The following is a 21554-nucleotide window of genomic DNA, read 5'->3' on the forward strand; positions in this document are numbered from 1 at the left end:
TTGTGCATTGAATTAACATCTTGTCATCTTCTCCTTGATATTGCCTTGTCTTCAAAATCTACCCATTCCTTCTATCTCACCGTCAAAGTTTTGAGCTCTCTATGCCAAGTATTTATGATCCAATGGCCTAGATGTTATATGTTTATGCTTAATCTTGTGTTGGCTTAAACTCTCTAAACCATATGGTGCCATAATGGTATTCTATCGTTGTTTGTTGTGCTTCTTCATATATGTTACCATAGCCTCCTGCCATTGTTGAAACCATTGATTCATACTAAAGTTGTCTAAACCATTGAAACTATTGTTAGAACTATATCTATAATTGTTGCTCAAATTATTAATATTGATACATTCATTTTGATAAATAAGCTTCAAGTTGAGGAATTTTGTGTCTACCATGGTGTGGAACTATCAAACCACACTCTCGTATAATAGATAACATAGACCATATGCATGCTTGGACAAAGTAGGGATTTTCATCTTTACGACTAACTTGTTGTGTTCATCTTAGAAATCAAGATATCATTACATGGTCGCACAGAGTGACCTCATCACCCATGCACTGTAATGACACATGACATTGAATATTTCCATAGAGCATAAATTACAAGCAAGTAATGGCCTAGAAACAAACATGTATGACATAAATTCTCTAAGGTAAGCTTGACGTCCCAAATATAAGGTTACAACTTCTTCACCTAGAGAAATTTCATGCAACTAGTGTGCAATGTGGTCTCAACCTTGTTGTGGCCCAACCATGCTATTTGTCTATCATGAAGACTACTACTTTTTTTGGCCACTAATACTCTCAATTATAGAAGAGATTTTAGACACCATTAGAAACTCATTTCTATTTAATGTCTAAAGAAGGGTAGCAACAATTAATATCGAATGTTTTGGAAATCACTCTCGATATGGCTTTGTATTCTTCTACATGCTTGCAAGCTAAACATGCACTAAGGGTTCATGCTATCCTTCATTTTTCAAATTTAAGTTTGACTGTGATATTCCATGAATAATTTAGCATTTCTCTGTAGTTTTATGTTTGTATATGGTAGTTAATATTGATTTGTAATGTCTTTGGCATAAATCACTTAAATGTCACATGTGGATGAAAGTGGCATGATAATAAATGCACTAGTAAGTGTGACGGTAGGAGCAAATTGTATAGCGAAAATATACCATGTGCTTATATCATTACATTGAGAGAGAGAGAGAGGGTTTCTCATAGGAGAAATGCTACTTGAGAGGGAAAGGATAACACCTATATGACACAAAATAAGCAAGTGTTTTAAACAAGAAGGGCATACCTGATCTGGATTTAAACAGGAACACAACAAATTACAGAGATAACCATAAATATAGAGATGCAGTGAAAATAATACTTCATTTCATTACTGTAAAATACTGAAATATGCTTACAAACAGAAATGGAAATAAACCAGCTAGGGTGATGGTAGCTTATCTTTGAGAAGAGATGTGGCGGCTACATGCCTCTGAACTATGTTACAATGAGGCTTGAAGGCCTATTTATTTTTGAGAAATAATTCAAAAACCCTAAACATCCAAAATCCTAACCCTAGGAGATGAAGCACCAAACTATGGGCCCTGTTTGGGTAAATTGGTACATCAACTTCCCGGGGTCATAACTTTGGCATACGATCTCCGTTTGATGTGCACAATAGCTTGTTAGAAAGATCTATCCGAGGACTATAACTTTGGGAAGAGAAACATCGGTCAACGACCCATGTTGCTTCCGGTTTTCCCAAAAAATGTCATTTAGGGCCTCAAAACAGCTCTAGAAGTTCAGAACTCGAAAAACTGTTAAAAATAGTAAATTGTGCTACAATTAAGGAAACTGAAAATTTGAAAGAGACAGTTGTGGGGGTCCAAGTGGGATAGGTGGGTGGCCACCAACATCCACCTGGAACATTCCTCCCCCCTTATGAAGCAATGGTCCTCGTTACGTTGAGTTCCTCCCTGAGATGAGGAAGCTTCTGTTGAGCTAGGTCCCTGGTGAGCTGTTCTACAACCTCTGATGTGTCTAGTAATGGTGGGAAGCATGGTCGAGGGTAGTCCACATTCAACACTCGGTGCAAGCGAAGGAATGGGGGAATGTTGTGCTCCAATGCATTGTTTCCCACAACCTTGGTAGTGGTGCAAGGAGCATGTCGGAGTGGTCTGAGCTTCCAATGGGCTCTTGTAAGGTGTTCTTTTTTGCAGATGCAACTAGACTTTGTCGCCCACTTGAAACTTGTGTGGTACCTCTGTGGGTGAGGAGAAGTTGTTCATGTGTTCTATCATCACCGTATCCCTTTGTTACTGTTGCTGCGTGGAGGAACCCTTCGTGGGGGTCATGGATGTGGCGACTATCTTCCCCTTACTTTGGGAGCGGACCAGACATAAAATGAATTTCCTAGTCTGGGGGATGATCTTACTGCCTTTCTTAGCAGAGATCAAAGAAGTGGCGGTAGGTGGGGCTACCTTCGGTATCCTGTATAATGAATCACGCAAAGAAACAATAACAACGCGAAGCCTTGACTCATACACAGCATGTCGCCTCCATAAGTATGGTTGGCCTAATAGTACATCACAAACATCAAGAGGTGCAACATCACACCATACCTCATCTGTGAAGGGTTTGATGCTATAGGGAAGGCGACATTGCTGACGGACTCGGAGATCTCGTCCTTGGTGAAACCACCCGATACTGTACGACTGCGGGTGTGGTGTAGTCGGTAGGCCCAACCACTTTTCAACCTCTATTGAAATGAGGTTCTTTTGGCTCCCACTGTCAACAATGAATTGCAGCGGCGAACCCTTCACCCACATCTGTGAGTGGAAAAGACGCTCCCCCTCCTCTGTATCCTCGGGCTCATTCTTTTGGATCTTGGTGGTGGCTACAGTGGCGTTGGGCTCCACATCAATGATCTGCTTCCCTTTGCCATTCCCCTTGTCGGGTTCTGACTTAGGGTCAAAACATGCATCTGATTCTGAAGCCTTCAACACGGCCACCAGCCACTGCTTGGTCCGGCACTCACTTATGTTGTGAGTGGGGCTCTTGTGGAACTCACACCACTTTCTTGTGTCCTTCTTCGACTTCGTGGTGTTGTTCTTTTCTTGCGACTTCGACGGGTTGTCTTGGGTCACCCCGCCTTGGCTTTGTCCTTTGGTCTTCGGATTTGCAGATCCAAAGTCTCATTTCCTTTGTTTAAACTTCTTCTCGATTTTTACGGCGTATCGGTACGCCATGCCGAGCGAGGAGATGTTCAAGAACTCCATCTCATCCTGGATGTATCTATGTAGGAAACTACAGTATTTGAGTAGCAAATGCAGCTCAGAGTCCTTGATACCCAACTGTGTGCGAAGGGTATGAAAAATGTTTGTGAACTCCAGCAGATCTTGGTCCCTTTCCTGCCACAACGTGGTCCACTTTATGTATTTGTCCTCATAGCTTTTGACAGGGTAGTATTGCTCCTTGATGGCATCCCGGAATGAATTCCAAGTGGGTGTGGCTAAAAATAGTGAGTCCATACTTTCATCCTTCTACTCGTAGTAGGTTTCCCACCAGTCCATGACGTGGGGGGCTGCTTTGAGAAGAGTGAAAATAATATTTTCCCAACTGGAAAAATCATGAACAGAAAAATACCCTTTTAGCATATTTAACCATTTATCTACAACATCTGCATCTATCTAACCCTCGAATATGGGGGATTTCAAAATTAACTTGTACCTTAAAGGGTGTGGCGTTTCCAAAGTAGTTGTTGGAATCCGATGCGCTGCCTCTGGGTAGCCGCTGAAGGATCTGGGCAAAGTTGTCCATCATCGTGTTCCTTTACCGCTCGAGGGCTTCTTCGAGCAAGATTTTGATAGGATCTCCTGCCCCCTCATCTTTCTTTTCATCCACCATGGGAGGCCATCGGGATTTGCGAGGCTGGTCTTGCAATGGTTCGACTAGTTCAAGCCCTAACTCCTTGTATCCCGACCTCGTTGGGGACATGCAAAGAAAAACAGAGAAAGAGCAGACCGCTCCGATACCACTGATCCAAATTTTAACAGGAATGCAACAAATTATAGAGATAACCATAAATACAAATATGCAACAGAAATAATACTTCATTTCATTACTATAAAACACTGAAATATGCTTACAAACAGAAATGGAAATAAACCAGCTAGGGCGATGGTAGCTTATCTTTGAGAAGAGATGTGGCAACTACATGCCTCTGAACTGTGTTACAATGAGGCTCAAAGGCCTATTTATTGTTGAGAAACAATGCAAAATCCATAAACATCCAAAAACCTAACCCTAGGAGATGAAGCGCCAAACTATGGGCCCTGTTTGGGTAAATTGGTACATCAACTTCCCGGGGTCGTAACTTTGGCATACGATCTCCATTTAACGCGCACAATAGCTTGTTAGAAAGATCTATCCGAGGACTATAACTTTGGGAAGAACAAAATTAGTCGGTGACCCATGTTACTCCCAGTTTTCCCAAAAAACGTTGTTTAGGGCCTTAAAACAACTTCAGAAGTTCAAGACCCGAAAAACTGTTAAAAATAGTAAATTGTGCTACAATTAAGGAAATTGAAAAACTGAAAGAGATAGTTGTGGGGGTCCAAGTGGGATAGGTGGGTGGCCACCAACATCCACCTGGATCAATACCTGAGAAATTCTACTTGAGAGGGAAAGTATAACACCTATATGACACAAAATAAGCAAGTGTTTTAAACAAGAAGGGCATACCCGAGAAATGTTACTTGAGAGGGAAAGGATAACACCTATATGACACAAAATAAGCAAGTGTTTTAAACAAGAAGGGCATACCCAAGAAATGCTACTTGAGAGGGAAAGGATAACACCTATATGACACAAAATAAGCATGTGTTTTAAACAAGAAGGGCATACCCAATAAATGTTACTTGAGAGGGAAAAGATAACACCTACATGACACAAAATAAGCAAGTGTTTTAAATAAGAAGGGCATACCCGAGAAATGCTACTTGAGAGGGAAAGGATAACACCTATATGACACAAAATAAGCAAGTGTTTTAAACAAAAAGGGCATACCCGAGAAATGCGACATGAGAGGGAAAGGATAATACCTATATGACACAAAATAATGGAGTGTTTTAAACAAGAAAGGCATACCCATGCTCATGTAATAGTCAAGTCAAGTACAATAGGGGGGTCTGTCTCTACCATATGATACATATGAAGCTAGGTTACGATACATGTGAAATTGAATGGTGTTTCCATCTAAAACATTTAATGGAACAATGTCACCGAATTGGAGGACATAATTGTAGTAAAGTGGGACAACTTTATGGGAGGGTCACTAATACGTTGGAAAGGAGGCATGCATGTCAATTGACCTTCCACTACATCTAGAACATGATCATCATATGGATCCCCTTGATGCAATAATGAGTTGTGCTCAAGCATGGTAGAAATCATATGGTCATTGATTGATGACACTCATATGTGAGTTATCATATTGTGTCCCTAAATATTGAATGGGATGTGGGAACTTGCATAGCCTATAAATAACATGGCATAACTTGAATGTGATGTGGGCACTTGCATAAACTAGAAAATTGGCTTAAAGCCTTCAATATTATATTGAAAGAGCTCATGAAAACTTGGAGGATAAATAGGTGAAGCTTTAAGTCCAAGCCAAATAAAGAATACCCAACAAATTTACTCAAAACCCCTTTTTCATCTAGTAATTGACATGATATGCAAATTATATGGAAGGCCACATGTAGAATTTTCTAATGAGGATTGGGTGTCATTGATATATGTAGAAACTCCCACTGTAGATCAACAGATTATGCAATATACTAAGGCAAAATATAAGATCTACTTCTACAACAAAATTTGTGGAAGCTTAATCGAATATGAGCAAGATCAATGAGAACACATATAACTGAGAATGAGAAATCAATCACACATGAAAATAGAGGAATAACCCGGGGAAAGCCTCAGCCTAAAACCCCAATCTCTATATTATCATACAAGTGGAAATATGTTCAAATTACAAAAAGAATCAGCTCTCAAGCTATCCTGCTCTCTCTGCAATCCAATAATACAGCTCACAGACTGAATAAACACTAGATATGTTTCCCTCATCCCTCCAAGCCTCCTATTTCCTTGCGCAGTTTTCCTTGGGGTCCCATAAGCAAGTGTTTTTTCTAAAGTGTAGAAGTTACATGCATGCATGCATTAATTAACTGAACTCACAATTAATTCAACAAATTGTTTGAATTAATCTAACTAGACTTGACTCATTTAATTGAGCCAACTAATTACAACTCAATATTACAACTCATCCTTATCTCTTTAACTGATGGATAAATTCCTCAATCAATGGAGAAACTGTTGCATGTCCCCACATAGACTTCATGTTTGATTTTCTACAACTAATTAACTCAAGGTGAACTAATTAATTATTTTACAAACAGCTGCTAAGATCAAATTCAAATTTTTACTTCTCTATTTTAGTTCAGGGACTAACTAAAGTAGGAAGGTATCCCAAAATTCTATTTATAGCAATACTAAATTTAGCATTTCTATATTTAGCATTTGTTGTTGCTATTTTCAACACTCCCTCTCAACGAGAAAGGGATTATCGGTAACCCCAATCCTGTCTCTGTGGAACTTGAACTTTCATTTTGACAATGCCTTCGTCAAAATATCTGCATCCTGTTCCTCGGTCGAAACATACCGCAACAACATGATCCTCTTGACAATACAGTCTCGAAGATGGTGATACCAGATATCAATGTGCTTGGACTTGTCATGAAAAACTGGATTCTCAGAGAGTTTGATAAAAATCTGATTATCGCAGTAGATCACGGTTGGATCCATCCTCTGACCAAACAATCCCACTAGAATCTTCCACATCCAAATGGCCTCACATGCAGCCTGACTAGTAGCCATGTATTCAGCCTTTCCTAAGCTAAGTGCAACTGACCTCTGTTTCCTGTTGTACCAGGAAACTGTAGCTGAACCAAGGTTGAAGATTCCTCCAGAAGTTCTCTTCCTGTCTGATGTACTCCCTGCCCAATCCACATCTGTGAAGCCTTGAAGCGTCACACCCTCTGTCCGTCTGTACCACAATCCAAATTGAGATGTGCCTCTGAGGTATCTCAGCACATGCTTCGTTGCCTTCCAAAACAGCTTGGTAGGCTAAACCATAGCATGACTCAGCTGGTTCACCACAAAGCATAAGTCGGGTCGTGTGTTCACCAGATACATAAGTGAACCCACCAGTTGTCAATAAACAGTAGCAACTACTACCTCACCTGAAGTAGCATCCTCCTTCCTCTAGTTCCCAGCTAGAGGAGTCTGCATGGGCTTGCACTTCTCCATGTAAAAGCGCCTGAGTATCTCATTGGTACACTTGCCTTAAGACACAAATACTTCACCATCTTTCTGCCACACCTCCATGCCTAGAAAGTAGTGCATAAGACCCATGTCTTTCATTTCGAACACTCTTGTAAGGTCCTCCTTGCAAGACTAGATTAGTTGATCATCACCTGTCAAAATCATATCATCGACATAAATAACAATGATCAATGGCTTACCTTCTACCATGATGTGGTAAAGGTTCACATCAACTTCACTCTTGGTGAAGCCCAACTCAGTGAAATAACTATTCATCCTGGTGTACCAAGCACGAGGTGCTTGCTTCAGCCCATACAAAGCCCTCTTGATTCGACACACATGCAACTCACAATCGAAGGTATCGAAACCTTTTGGCTGCTCAATGTACACCTCCTCCTCAATCTTCCCATTGAGGAATTTTGTCTTCAAGTCCATCTGATGGATCTTCCAACCCATCTAAGCTGATAGTGCCAACATCGATCTGATAGATGAGTACCTTGCTACAGGAGAAAAGGTCTCATCGTAGTCGATCCCCTCGACCTATGAGAAAACTCGGGCAACAAACCTTGCCTTATGTTTCTCAACACTGCCATCAGCTGCCTGCCTTACCTTGTAAAGCCATCTGGAACTCACCACTGACTTGCCCTGAGGTCTTGGGACAACATCCCACACACTATTCTGAATGATAGAGTCATACTCCTCTACTATTGCATCAACCCAGACTATTTGTTGCACTGCCTCCTGAAATGAAGAAGGTTCGGTATCTACACACTCCCCAACCAGGGCGATGTACCCAGTGTACTGCTCGGGCGATCTCCTCTATCTGTGCTGAGAAGATGGCTATCCCACATTCTCCTGCGCATCCAACATCAACCTGTCAGCTTCCCTTGAGCGTTTCCGCCCATCTCTAGAAGTCTCAGCATGAGTGGATGTCTCCACTCCCGGATCCTCTGCATGCAGCTGCTCCGCATCAATCTGAGGCTCCTCCTCCTTAGGAACTAAAAGTTCCTCCTCTGCATGCAACTTGAGCTCCCTCTCAAGTGATAATTGCATGGCTTTCTGCTTGTCGAACTTCAGATCCTTGTGTACCACTGTCCTTTGACTGGTAGGCAGGTACACTCGATAGTTGTGGGGTGTATCCGTGTACCCCACAACTATTCCCAACTCAGCTGTTAGATCCAGCTTCTTCTGAGCATCTTTGGTCACATGATAGTAAACTGATGATCCAAAGATTCGGAAATGACTCACATCTGGTCGCTTCCTAGAGAAGGCCTCAATAGGTGTCTTCATTCCCAGTATATGGTGTGGGCTTCTGTTTTGCAAGTATACTACTGTATTGCATGCCTCAGCCCACAAATGCAGTGGTAGGCATTGGTCATGCAACATCACTCGAGCTGCTCCCACAATCAATCTGTTCTTCCTTTCGGCCACCCCATTCTGTTGTCGGTTATGGGGTGTCGTCAATTCTCGTTTAATCCCTTCTGCAGCGCAGAAGTCTTTAAACTGTTGGGACACATACTCTCCACCATTGTCACTACACAAGACTTTTATTTTCTTTCCAGATTCTTTCTCTGCCAAGGCTTTAAACTCACAAAACCTCAAGAAGGCCTGATCCTTCTTTTGCATAAAGTAGATCCAACATCTACGAGAAAAATCATCAATAAAAATAACATAGTACCTTTGTTTAGCGGTGGAGGCTGTAGAGAAACGTCCACAAACATCTGAGTGAACTCGCTCCAAGATTGCTCCAGCTCTACTATGTCAATCCGGAAAGGAAGATTTCGCATACTTACCTAAGGTACAACCTTTGCATGTATTCGTCTACTCTAGTTTTCCCTTGGGAATTCCGGTAGAAATTTGTCGCATGATCTTCAGGGCTCCACGGTGCAAGTGGCCCAATCTTCTATGCCATAGCTCGCCAACATCTTGGCTCTGTACCATCTCAGCTTTGAAACTCAATGTAGCATAGTCATCTACCTCTAACTTGTAGAGATTCTTTACTCGAATCCAAATTCACTTAGTCTGTCCAGTGCCGATATGCCTCAGGAATACCTTTCCTTTACTAAAGACTACATCATAGCCTTTATCTTCTAGCATATCAACGGACACAAGATTCTTCTTCAGACCTGGTACATACTTTACATCAGTCAGGGTGAGGGGAGCTCCATGCTCCCTTTGAAACACAACCATACCTTCACCTGAAACATGTTACTTTCCATCATCGCCCATCTCAATCCACATCTAGAGATCCTTCTCCTCCAAGGTACTGAAAAGATTCTTGTCACCGGACATGTGGAATGAAGCTCCACTGTCCAGGTACCACACACATCCCACCATGGATGAAACCATGCATGTGCTAAGAGAGAAATCCAACTCAAACTGTGAGGCCAATGCCTCACCATTAGATCCCTTCGAGGAACCCTTCTTGGATTTCTTCTGTGGACAATTCGTAGCATAATGGCCCATTTCATGACAGTGAAAGCATCACACTTTCGATTTGTCAAACTTCTTCCCACCATTGGAAGAACCGGATTTGGGATGGGACGCCTTCCCTTTCCATTTCCTCGCCTTACTCGCTAAGTCTAGATTTTCCTCATCATCTTGCTTCGATGAGAATCCATCTCTGGTGCTTCTTCTTATCTCCTCCTGCATCAGATCCGACCAAAGTCGTTCCCAATCTGGCAGTTTTTCTCTTCCATTAACCAAGTCTTGGTAGCTATGCAAGCTCTTAGGAAGACAAAGGAGTGCAAGACTCACCATGTCATCATCAGTTGTCATGATCCATACACTTCCAAGCTCATCCCTACAGGTGGTGAGCATGTTCAGATATGTAGAGATCATGTCACCCTTTTCACACTTGATTTTCCGAAGCTTGTCTTTTAGTGCTAGCTTCCTCTGATCGTTGTTGTTCTGATATAGATCTTTCAATGTTTTCCACATCGAAAGTGGTGTCTCCTTCCCATGGAGACTTGAGACTATGTGGTCTCAAACTCCCTCCAGAAGGATTCTCCTTGCTCTAGCCACACATTTCTTCCCTTCTGCCAATTCTGTAGCATTAGTATGCTTGGGGACTTCTTGATCAATGAAGTCCTTCAAACCGTTATCCTCTAATATTTCTTCCGTGCGATCCTTCCAGGCTATATAATTCGAGTTTCCATCAAGGGCATACTCGAGCCTTAAACGGTTGAATGGCATTAGTGAAATTGAGATGTGATAAGAACTCGATTTCTATATTCAGGAACTTCAGGAACTTCAAACTTCAAACTTCTCCCTTCTTGTATACTATTTTTCGCTTTGATCACCTTTACTCTGATACCATGTAGAAATTCCCACTGTAGATCAATAGATTATGCAATATACTAAGGCAAAATACAAGATCTACTTCTACAACAAACTTTGCGGAAGTTTAATCGAATATGAGCAAGATCGATGAGAACACATATGACTAAGAATGAGAAATCAATCACACATGAACACAAAAGAATAACCCAGGGAAAGCCTCAGCCTAAAACCCCAATCTCTATATTATCATACAAGCAGAAATATGTTCAAGTTACAAAAAGAATCAGTTCTCAAGCTATCTTGCTCTCTCTGCAATCAAACAATACAACTCACAGACTGAATAGACACTAGATATGTCTTCCCTCAACCCTCCAAGCCTCCTATTTCCTTGTGCAGTTTTCCTTGGGGTCCAGTGATGCCACATGTGTGAATTGGCCTCATCACATTCACTAAAGTTGAAGAAGTAACTGCGCAATCTCCAAGGAATGAATTCCTTCTGCATGTAAGAGATATTCAAAATGGAATATTCCTGCAACTGATAGTACACTCTCCCTCCATCTGATCTCAACTGGGTCTCTGTTTGAATTGACATGCATGAGTTATTTATGAGAGAATATTCAGTTATCTGAAGTGCGACAGTTACATGCATGCATGCATTAACTAACTGAACTCACAATTAATTCAACAAACTATTTGAATTAATCTAACTTGACTTGACTCAGTTAACTAAGCCAACTAATTTCAACTCAATATTACAACTCATCCTTATCTCTTTAACTGATGGATAAATTCCTCAATCAATGGAGAAACTGTTGCATGTCCCCACATAGACTTCACGTTTGATTTTCTACAACTAATTAACTCAAGATGAATTAATTAATTATTTTACAAACAACTTCTAAGATCAAATTCGAATTTTTACTTCTCTATTTTAGTTTAGGGACTAACTAAAATAGGAAGGTATCCCAAAATGCTATTTGTAGCAATATTGAATTTAGCATTTCTTGTTGCTATTTTCAACAATATATTCCTCTACAGTTGCAAGAACCTTTTTCAACTGAGTTGAACTCTCCAATTCTTTAAAAGTTAACATAAAGGAAGCCCAAAGCATATAAGAAGGAAAGCAATCTTACTTCTTCATGGTCTCTTACCTCCTTGACACTATTCGTTTCAAGCATGCATTCCTTACCATGGGCTAGTAGTGGACATTTAAAGAAGGGTCAATTCATATTTGTTGTGAAATATTGTGGGAATCAAACTACATCCCATCATATGCTAAAATTTACTAGGATTTCATGATTCGACTCTTGAAGCCTTGTTCAATGCTCCAACCCAACGCATGTCCAAGGAGGCTAGGAAAGTAGTGTAGAATCTTGGATACTAGTTTGTGGAAAAGGATAGAACATTCCTAAGAATATTTGTGGCCACCAAACACCCCCACTTATTAACCTTATTAGTTACAAACAAGGTGATCCTACAAGAAATAGCCTATCAAGTATTTAATTGGGTAGATGGAGCACTTTCATAGGATAAAAAGGCTCCATGGGCACACATGCTATTTCATTTGAGCTCCTATCAACTCGAAGACATGAAGGAAGGCATAGCTGAGTCTAAAATTCTAACCCCTTTTCCAATTTGGGGATCTATCATTCCACTAGTATGATCCAAAATTAGTACTAATATCATTGTAAATCATGCAAGTACATATGGTACTACCAATTTGAGTCCTCGATAGACCAAGAGAAGAAGAAAAACCCCTTAAACTATTTTCAAGTGATTCTATAGATGGCTTACACTTCTTTGCAAGCAAAGAAGGAGAGAGCTTAAGCTGAAAAGGAAGATTTGGCCAAGAAGCAAGTTGCTCAAATGGAAGCTACTAGAATTGATCAAGATAAAAAACTCAAAGAATACCAATAAGTAGCCAAATTAGCACGAGAGCTAAAGATGAAAAGAAGGAAGAAGAAAGGATATAACTAGAAGAAGAAAAGAGAAGAAAAGTGAGAAAAAAAGAGGCTACAATAAGAAGCAAAATCAAAAAAGAAGGAAAAGGCCCTTAAAGTGCAATAGGAAACCTAGGATATTCAAGACCAAACCACACAAGGTGGACCTATGGATTCAATGGAGATTGATCAAACCTAATTAGACCAACCAACTATCATCAATGACCATATACCAATGAAGGAATTAGGTATTACTCCAGCCAGGATGAGAAAGGTGGTGACCCTAAGTATGTTTAGATATGATCCAATGTTGAATATGATAGTGGAACAAAAGGACAAGACTTTGTCCACCCCTCACCTACGTTTGGTATTGGTCACCATTGAAAGATCCATTATCCCTAACATCAACGAAGACCCTTGGTGATGGCATCAACAAGCATGACATTTTCACAAGCTACAATGAGAAATTTGAAAGGTCTTTAGGATAGACTATGACAAACATATGAGCATATAGTAGAGATAAAGCAACAAAACACAATGATCAGAGTTTAGACAAGAGAAAACCAAGATGGAATACTACTAGGCCTATGTTTTCAAGGTCATGGATCCCACATGGAAATGGTTAAACTAGCCTAGATCCATCTTAACTCGAGATACACCAAGCACTGATAGGGATCAAAACTCTTGAGATGAAAACATCTTTTAGAGTGAAAAGAGATTTGATCGCTCTCAGGGCTTGGTAGATATAGAGTTAAGATGGATCTATGTTGGTAAAATATATATGTAGTTGACATTATTTTTTATTTTTTAAATATATGTGGGCTAATTAATGAAAAAAGAATATGAGGGAGATGTTGTCATGTAGCGTTATGTTAAAAAAAAATAAAAATGTGTTGATTATTTAATGAAAAATAAAGAATAATATTGAATATGTTGCTCAATTAAAATTTTTAACTTAAAGCACATATATACAATAATATTGTTAATTACAAAAGGAAATTAAGTGTGGATAAATCAAGAAAACAAAAAGAATATAAGGTTTGTTTAGTTTGTTTCTTAAAACTTTAGTTAAGGTATGTTTCACCCTAAAAGATTCTTAACTTATATAATTTGTAACCTATAGTAAATGAGATTATTTGTTTGTAAATTATGCGTTGCTTCACATTGGGACAACAAACTCAAGAGGCTGTAAATCTTACCAACATCCCATTCCTCTTTCCAATTAGATTAAGTTTGGTCTATAATGTAAAAAGCCATATAAGATTATTTGCCAAAACATGGAACTAATAAAACACAAGTCAACTCTTATTACATGTAAAATGTTACATGAATTTGGAATATTTACAAAACTAAAATGTGAGCCTATTATGTGTAAAATGTTTCATGAGATTAGAATACTTATAGAACTAAAATGTTGGTGGGTAAAATGTTGCACATAATTGGAATTGGAATACTTACAAAACTAAAAAATAATTAGTATTTCAAATATATAAATGAAGTAAATTAATATCATAGTTAAAAATGTTTGTGTGAGTTAATTTTTCTCAAAGTAAAAAACAATAAGTATTTTTGATACCAGCATAGATCTATCTTAACTCTAGATCTACCAAGCTCATCAGATCCCTTAATATGCAAACATATTTTAGAGTGAAAAGAGATTTAATTTCTCTCGGGGCTTGGTAGATCTAGAGTTAAGATGAATCTAGGCTAGTATAATATATATGTAGTTTACATTGAAATATTCTCCACATTACATTTATTTTTTTTTATTATTAATATTTTCTAAATATTATATATCAAATACATATTAAGCATTGAAAGAATTACAAATATTCCTCATACATTAAATTAGAAAGAAGCTATTAATGGAACAAGAATCCTCTCAATCTTTCTCCCTCTATATATGTTTCATGCTAAAATCTTTTACTCAACATGAATATTGAAACATTTTATCTATAAACTACATTAAATTTTTCTTTGTTATTAATATTTTTAAAATCTATCAACTTCATATTTTTTTTTTAACAAGTTCGGATAGTTGTTATATTATCAAAAAAAGGTTTTGGAGCAAGTTCCTTTTACATTCCGCTGTTCTAATATGATAGACTGAGCAGTAAGATAGGCATGCAGACCTTTCTCCTGTGCTTGGTATCAAAACTTCAGAAGTTTTTTTAGCTATTCTAGAGTACTGTTTAACATATTGACCAACTAAGAAAAAAAATTTACATAGCATATTTCATAGAAATTTATGGTTTGTAAACTGGAAGTGCAAATTCTGTGGCCTTTTCCTTGTGTTTTGCATTTTGCTTCTCCTTAAGTTTGCTGTTCCTTTTGTTGTTGTTCGTTCTGCTTGTTGTTCCTTGTTGCTATTCCATTGACCTGTTGTTCCTTTGGCCTCTTGTTCTTTCATCTGTTGTTCATTATGTTGTTGTTCCTTCTGATTGCTATTCCTTCTTCTGGTGTTCGTTCTGCTTGCTGTTCCTTCAGGCTGTTGTTCCTTTGGCCTACTGTTCCTTCGGCTTGTTGTTCCTTCGGCTGCTATTCCTTCTATTGTTGTTCCTTTTTCTTGTTGTTCCTTCTGCTGCTACTATTCCTTCTACTGTTGTTCCTTTGTCTTCTTGCTGTTCCTTCTTCTGTTGTTCCTTCGGTCTACAAGTGGCTTTGCTTTTATAATAGTACACTGCTTCCTCTAAATGATTGCACTTTGATTTCAGAGCCATGATCTCTTCTTGATGGATTGCCATGTTGCGCTTCTGGAAACTATACTCCATACTCATTTCACTTCAGAGCTCTTTTAATGACTGTCGCAACTAGTGTATCAATGTGGTTAAGCTCCATTATACTGTTCTTTCCTCCTACTATACTTATCTCCATGATTCTTATTTTTTATGCTGTAGCTTTCCTTTTGTTGCTACTTGCTTACCCTTGAGCCTGTGCAATCCTTCCTTGATTGGCGATGTCCACTTATTTTATAGCCCATTCCGCCTTCGCTGAGCCTGCAATTGGAGGAATCTACTTGATTGCAATCATCCTCCCCATGTTTTTTGCCTTGATTTTTCCCAAAGCCTCTACTTTTCTCATGAAACTTGCGATCCGGGTTGCCATCACTGACATCTTTCATGTGTTGTTCATCGTTGTCATGATTTTTCCTTTGACTGTCCGAGTTTTTTTGGATTTCCCAATGGTTGTCGATTCCTTGTTGCGATGTGCATTCTATTCCTTGATGTTTCTCTTTACTCATTCTACGTTGTCCTATTGTATACCAAAACTTCATTCTTGTCATTTTTCGATGGGAGTTATGGCAAGCTGAGATAGTATTCCTCCTGATTCTCTTTGACAATTCCTTCTTCCTTCTTCATAGCCTGATTTGCATGATGATCCGCTTGCTTATTATGCATCCTCAAGACATGTTTGAATATTGCATTTCCGGATCCTGCTAAATTCCTTCTAGTTCTTTGGATGATTCGGCTCATAAACTTGTTGTTTGGGTTCCTGTTTCGAGCCATTATCTCAACTATGATGGCTGAGTCTCCTATGATTATAGGATTTTGAATTCCTTTTTTTTGAATCAGCCTTGTTCCCATCATTAAACTGTATGCTTCCGCTTGATTATTTGACATTTGTCCCAATCCCCATTCGTAAGTGGTTATTTTTTCCCCATTTGGATCATAAATTATTCCACCAGCTCCTGGTTTTCCCGGATTGTTCTTTGAGGCTCCATAAAAATACATACAATGTCTATTCTGAGTTTTCTTCCAGCTTTCCAACTCCTCTTCCATCATTCTTAATTTCCATTTTTTTTTCATTTCTCTGACCTTTTTCCCATTGTTGTCTATTATGGCCTTGCTGAGCCAATCCCTTTCCTCTTGTTGGAGAATGCTATAATCCATTGGTGCAGTTCCTTTTGCGTTGAGAATTTCGGAAGTCATTCCCCAAGTTTTGGATAGTGTTTTCCCAATTCTTGGGCTTTGATTTTTGAAGATGCTCTTGTTTTGAGCCAACTAGATTTGCCAACATAGCACTGTTGGTATACATTTCCATATTCTTATAATCATGGCTTTATTCTTTGTTACATAAGGGTAAGCTTTCTCAAGGGTTCCGAGAAATTCTGGCAATGGTTTTTCGAAGCTTAATTTAATTTCCAATGGCTGTATAAGCTGCTTCCAGCTTTCCTTTGAGAATTCACACTCTTGAAATAGATGTTGTATGTTTTCTTCCGCTTGCCGGCATAAAGGGAATCTTGATGGCCCTTGGATGCCCCTGTTTTTAAAATTTTCTGTAGTCAAAATCTTCCCTTTTAACAAGGTCCATATGAAATTTTATTATTTTTGGTAGGATTTTTGATTTCCAGGCTAGTTTCAAGGAGTCCCATTCTTGGTGATCAATCTGATCTTGGAGGATATTATATCCAGATTTAACTGTGTACTGCCCATTGTTTGGATCCCATAGGTAGCTGTCTTCCTCATCATAGTGGGTAAGAGCTGCCCCTTTTAAATGTTGCTTGATTTTTGTCCATTGTCCTTCTAGGCTTACTGGAATGGCTGGAATTTTCCACTCCTGCCAGTCCTTCTGGTCCCATAGTGAGATTGAATGAAGAATGTTGAATCCATTTCCTTTTAGCCATTCTTGGATGCCTTCCACTTTAGAGAGATTTTGGATTTGACCTTTCCCCATGACCTTGTCCTTCCATATTGAAATGGTTTTCTCGTTACCTGGAATTTTTTAGATGTGGCTTCTCATTAATGGAATTACTTTTTTGACTATCTTCCATACTTGAGAACTTTATTTGGTTGGGATGATTCCTTTCAGCAATTTTTCCTTGGATCCATCCATGTATTTGTTAATTAGGATTTTTTTCCACCAGCTCTCTTTACCTGTTATGAGTCTCCACACTATTTTCATACCAAGAGCTGCATTCATTAATCCAGGTAGTCGAATAGATAGCCCTCCTTTTTCATATGGTAACACTACTTGATCCCACTTGACCAGACTGAACTTCTTGTTTTCCTACTTCCCACCTTGCCATAGAAAGCTTCTTATAATTAACTCCATCTGTTTGTGGGCGCTTGCTGGTGCCATGATTATAACGTATTGATAAATCGGTAGTGCTGCAAGAAGAGATTTAATTAGGATCACCCTTCCAACCATATTTAACCACATCATTCCCCAATTCTTTATCTTAGCTTGCATTTTTTCGATCTGTTTTGTCCATTTTTCTACTTTCATGCTCTCTTTGGAGATTGGGAGTCCCAGGTAGAAGAAATGGCTCCATATTTCTTGTGCTCGGATTTCCATTATTTGGGATATCCTTTGTATAATTCTAGGCGGAACATTCCAGCCATAAATCCTGCATTTAGTGTTGTTTAATAGCCCACTTGACACCAGTAGGAATTTATCCAATGTTTTTTTGAATCTTCTGGCTATTATTGTTGATGCTCCTCCCAGCAGCAGAGTATCATCTGCAAACAAGGAATGATTTATGGTTTTTATTCCTTTTGCTATTCTTAGCCCTGTTATAGCTCTTTCTTTCCTCTGGGCTTCCAGAGCTTTGCTTAAAGTCTCTGCCATTATTATGTAAAGAAAAGGGGAAAGAGGGTAGCCTTGCCTAAGACCTCTAGTGCTTTGGAAGAAATCACTGGCTCTTCCATTTATGAGAGGGGCTATCCATGGAGTGGAGATGCATGCCTGAATCAAACCTATAATTTCTTCTGAGAAGCCAAGTTTCTGGAGGATAGCCATGAGATAAGGGTGGCTGACCCTATCAAAGGTATTTGCCATGTCTAGTTTGACTATCATGCCTTTCTCTTGCTTCTGGATACTAGAATGGACAACTTCCTAGACAATTATGACATTGTCAATGATTTGCTGGCTTGGCACAAACCCTCCTTGATTTTCAGATATGATTTGGGGCAGCGCTTTCTTGATTCTGTTTTCCACTAATTTGGTTTTTATCTTATAAGAGGAATTACATAGAGAGATGGGCCTGAATCTATTGAAAGTGATGGGATTTGCCTCTTTTGGGATAAGTGCCAGATAGGAGGATTTTGTGTTGCCTCCCATCTTTTTTTTTTGAAAGTGTTTTTCACCATTCTCATGAAGTCCTTTCTAATTGTATACCAGTGATTTCTGAAGAAAGCTATGGTGAAACCGTCTGGCCCTGGTGCTTTATCCGGATGTAGACTCCATATGGCCTCCACTATCTCTTCCTCTGTTGGATCTTTGCACAAATCTGCGTTTTGTTCTCTTTTTATTTTCTTTTTTGTGTGCTACAAAATTTCTTCATACTCAGTCGTTTCTTCTGTGGCTGACAGTAGATCTTTGAAATGCATGTAGGCTGCTTTTTTTATTTATTCTATTCCTTTAATTTCTTGATTTTCCACTTGGATCTTCTCTATCTGATTTCTAACTCTTCTAATCTTCATAGAATTATGGAAAAAGGACGTGTTCCTGTTACTTGCCTTGAGCCATAAACTCCTGGACTTCAATCTGGCCTCTTCTTCTTCTTTCCTATTTTCCCTGTAAATTTCCCAAAATATTTCTCTCTCTTTTAAATAGTCCTGCCTGCTTTCCTCTTTGCCCTCTTTCTCCATTTTCATGCTGTCCATTTTTTGTTGGAGCTCTTTTCTTTTTTTTTGTTCCTCTGTTCTTGCCCATTCTTTTAACTTGGCTCTTAAATTTTTAATTTTTGTCTCCCATATGTAATGAAGTGAACCTACTACTCTTGGTTCCCATACTGTTTTTACTAACTTGCTGATTTCTATGTTGCTGTCCTAGGTTGAGCTATATCTGAAGGGGAGAGGGCCCTGGTTCTCCAGTTTACCCAAAGCTATTAAAATTGGTTTATGATTTGATGCAGTGGTGTGGATGATTTTTGAATTTATAGAGCTATATTCTGCTGCTATACTTTCCTGAATTAATATCCTGTCCAGCCTTTCTTTGATATTACTTTTACCTACTCTTTTGTTGTTCCAGGTGTATTTCCCGTTATTTGGGGGGATGTCCAGAAGGTTGTGCTGCTCCATAATTTCTTCTAGAGAGTTCCTGGAGGGGTCCGTTTGATAATTTCCTCCAAATTTTTCCTCAATACTTCTTACCAGATTTAAATCTCCTCCTAAAATCACCTTCCCTGCTTGATTTTCCTGTAAGATTTCCTTCAAAGTAGCCCAGCACTGTTCTTTGTCCTTATAGTGATTGGGGGCATAGATGTTTATGACCCTATACCTCTCTCTTGTACTGATTTTCTTGAGGTCCGTTATTATCCAATGCTGATCTATTTTCTTTTGAATCAATTCCCATATTCCTTTTTTCCATATTGTGCATATACGTCCTGATGCTCCTATTGCCTGCATGGCTTCCCCTTCATACTTTCTAAACTTTTTTTTGAGATTTTCGGTGTCTTGATTTCCTGCCTTTGTCTCCTAGATCATTAGAATATTTGGGTTTTCATTTAATAATATATCTCTTGCTGCATTTTCCTTAATAGTTGACCCCATTCCTCTGCAATTCCAGGAGACTATTATCATTATTTACTTGCTTGGTGGTTTGTGGTGCCCTTCCCCTTGGGTTGGCTTCTCTCATTTTTCCCTATGCTCTTCCCTAGGAAAGTATCCATAGGTTGCTGCGTTCCTAGAGCCATTTATTTTGCTGCTAATTTGTCCCTTAGTTCCTTGTTTGTCTTCCTTCCCACTTTTTTTTTTTTTTTTTTTTTTTCAGTATTTGGGAATGCTTCCTTTGCTTGCTTTCTGGTTAAGGTTCTGTCTACTGAAGGGGGCAGAGAGAGGTGGGGGTTTGAGATTCGAGGGGAGTGGGGAGAAGGGTTAGGGGAATGAGGGGTTCTAGATCTGGATCTGGATTTAGATTTGGGTTGGGGTAATAGAGGGGCAAAGAGATCCAATGGATCGAATGGGTTTGTAGTGGCAAGTTCTGCATTTGGCGAGAGAGGCTGGGCTTCGGTGGATGTTGAGGACTGGGGAGAAGATTGGTTTGGTTGCTTGTTTACAGTTTTTTCCTCTTGACTTGTTCCCATTTGTTTTCCAGATCCTCAATTTTTTTGCTTTCATTTTCTTTTCTTTTTGTACATCTATTTGCGAAATGACCATATTCATGACATACCTTGCATTTGAAGTGGATCTACTCGTATTCCAGCTGCTGTATGTGTGTCCACTGGTCCACTTTGATTTTCATATCTTCCTAGAGTCCTCTCCCTAGATCCACTTCGACACATATTCGGGCACATGCATGCATATTTTCCTTTGGCTCGCTTCGATCGATGTACTTCCCCACTGCATTTCCTATGGCTTTAACAGAGTCATCTCCCCAGTAGTGGAGAGGGAGATGCAGCAATCTAACCCAGATAGGTACAACACTTTGGACATCCATTTTTGGATCAAAGTCTAGGGTCCATCTGTTCAAATACAGTCCCCTTGTATGCATGAAATATGGCCCATTCCTGAAAATCAAGTCTCGATCCTCCTTGGTCTCGAAATGAAAGGTATAATATCCTCTACCGCAAAACCTAATTGAGATCTTCCCATTTATTGAAGTCGACTAGTTTCTTTCTACCCACTTTTGGACAGCCCTTGGTGGTGGCCACAACCCTGTGAACTGCCCTACTAATCCTCGTTCTGCTACGGAGAGAGATGATTTTTGTGGGACAGCCGGAGGGAGAGATATCTCTGGTATTTCTTCCATTCTTTTAACAAACTTTGAGACTGTTGGTCTGTTCTTAGCCGGTCCCATTGCCGAAATGAGGGAGGCAAATGCTTGGGTTGTTTCTTCCAATTCCTGATGGTGGGCTGAATGACGATCTTTGTTCTCTGGTGGATCCATTATTCTCGAACCTCAGCAGTAGGAGGCTGCTGAGGGCAGCTGCAAATTTCTTGCTGCAAGGTGGTGTGCGATCTCTCTGATCCAGAAGAAGTTGATCCTCAGCAGCTGGAGGC

The sequence above is a fragment of the Pinus tabuliformis genome, chromosome 7 (genome assembly GCF_031772625.1).
Source record: "Pinus tabuliformis cultivar Carrire ecotype Pingquan chromosome 7, CPIR1, whole genome shotgun sequence".
Lineage (NCBI taxonomy): Eukaryota > Viridiplantae > Streptophyta > Pinopsida > Pinales > Pinaceae > Pinus > Pinus tabuliformis.